This window comes from Stegostoma tigrinum, chromosome 11 (genome assembly GCF_030684315.1).
Source record: "Stegostoma tigrinum isolate sSteTig4 chromosome 11, sSteTig4.hap1, whole genome shotgun sequence".
Classification (NCBI taxonomy): domain Eukaryota; kingdom Metazoa; phylum Chordata; class Chondrichthyes; order Orectolobiformes; family Stegostomatidae; genus Stegostoma; species Stegostoma tigrinum.
Window position 1 is genome coordinate 31,489,145 of NC_081364.1, and position 2,500 is coordinate 31,491,644.

The window sequence follows — 2,500 nt, forward strand, 5'->3', positions numbered from 1 at the left end:
TTCCTCTCTCGCGCACACACACACACTCTTCCTCTCTCGCGCACACACACACACTCTTCCTCTCTCGCGCACACACACACACTCTTCCTCTCTCGCGCACACACACACACTCTTCCTCTCTCGCTCACACACACACACTCTTCCTCTCTCGCTCACACACACACACTCTTCCTCTCTCGCGCGCACACACACACACACACACACACACTCTTCCTCTCTCGCGCGCGCACACACACACACTCTTCCTCTCTCGCTCACACACACACAACTCTTCCTCTCTCGCTCACACACACACAACTCTTCCTCTCTCGCGCACACACACACACTCTTCCACTCTCGCGCACACACACACACTCTTCCTCTCTCGCGCGCACACACACACACTCTTCCTCTCTCGCGCACACACACACACTCTTCCTCTCTCGCGCACACACACACACACTCTTCCTCTCTCGCTCACACACACACACACTCTTCCTCTCTCGCTCACACACACACACACTCTTCCACTCTCGCTCACACACACACACTCTTCCTCTCTCGCGCACACTCTTCCTCTCTCACTCACACACACACACTCTTCCACTCTCGCTCACACACACACACTCTTCCTCTCTCGCTCACACACACACACACTCTTCCTCTCTCGGTCACACATACACACACTCTTCCTCTCTCGCTCACACACACACACACTCTTCCTCTCTCGCTCACACACACACACTCTTCCTCTCTCGCTCACACACACACACTCTTCCTCTCTCGCTCACACACACACACTCTTCCTCTCTCGCTCACACACACACACACACTCTTCCTCTCTCGCTCACGCACACACACACTCACACTCTTCCTCTCTCGCGCGATCACACACACACACTCTTCCTCTCTCGCTCACACACACACACACACACACACACTCTTCCTCTCTCGCGCGCACACACACACTCACACTCTTCCTCTCTCGCGCGAGCACACACACACACTCTTCCTCTCTCGCTCACACACACACACACACACACACACTCTTCCTCTCTCGCTCACACACACACACACACACTCTTCCTCTCTCGCTCACACACACACACTCTTCCTTTCTCGCTCACACACACACACTCTTCCTTTCTCGCTCACACACACACACTCTTCCTCTCTCGCTCACACAGACAAACTCTTCCTTTCTCGCTCACACACACTCTTCCTCTCTCGCGCGCACACGCACACACACACACTCTTCCTCTCTCGCTCGCACACACACACACACAAACTCTTCCTTTCTCGCGCGCACACACACACACACTCTTCCTCTCTCGCGCGCACACACACACTCACACTCTTCCTCTCTCGCGCGCACACACACACACTCTTCCTCTCTCGCGCGCGCGCACACACACACTCTTCCTCTCTCGCGCGCGCGCACACACACACTCTTCCTCTCTCGCTCGCGCACACACACACACTCTTCCTCTCTCGCTCACACACACACACTCTTCCTCTCTCGCTCACACACACACACACTCTTCCTCTCTCGCGCGCGCACACACACACACACTCTTCCTCTCTCGCTCACACACACACACACTCTTCCTCTCTCGCTCACACACACACACACTCTTCCTCTCTCGCTCACACACACACACACACTCTTCCTCTCTCGCTCACACACACACACTCTTCCTCTCTCGCTCACACACACACACTCTTCCTCTCTCGCTCACACACACACACTCTTCCTCTCTCGCTCACACACACACACTCTTCCTCTCTCGCTCACACAGACAAACTCTTCCTTTCTCGCTCACACACACTCTTCCTCTCTCGCGCGCACACGCACACACACACACTCTTCCTCTCTCGCTCGCACACACACACACACAAACTCTTCCTTTCTTGCGCGCACACACACACACACTCTTCCTCTCTCGCTCACACACACACACACTCTTCCTCTCTCGCTCACACACACACACACTCTTCCTCTCTCGCTCACACACACACGCACTCTTCCTCTCTCGCTCACACACACACTCTTCCTCTCTCGCGCACACACACACACACTCTTCCTCTCTCGCGCACACACACACACACTCTTCCTCACTCGCGCACACACACACACACTCTTCCTCTCTCGCTCACACACACACACACACACTCTTCCTCTCTCGCGCACACACACACACACACACTCTTCCTCTCTCGCGCACACACACACACACTCACTCTTCCTCTCTCGCGCACACACACACACACACACTCTTCCTCTCTCGCGCACACACACACACTCTTCCTCTCTCGCGCACACACACACACTCTTCCTCTCTCGCGCACACACACACACTCTTCCTCTCTCGCGCACACACACACACTCTTCCTCTCTCGCTCACACACACACACTCTTCCTCTCTCGCTCACACACACACACTCTTCCTCTCTCGCGCGCACACACACACTCTTCCTCTCTCGCGCGCACACACACACTCTTCCTCTCTCGCGCGCACAC

The 2,500-nt window shown here is 55.5% G+C and overlaps 1 protein-coding gene across 7 annotated transcripts in view; it reads right to left on the minus strand.

Moving 5' to 3' along the window:
• LOC125460360 (ERC protein 2) overlaps positions 1-2,500 on the minus strand; it is a 1,111,380-nt gene that overhangs the window by 259,311 nt on the left and 849,569 nt on the right. The window lies entirely within an intron of this gene.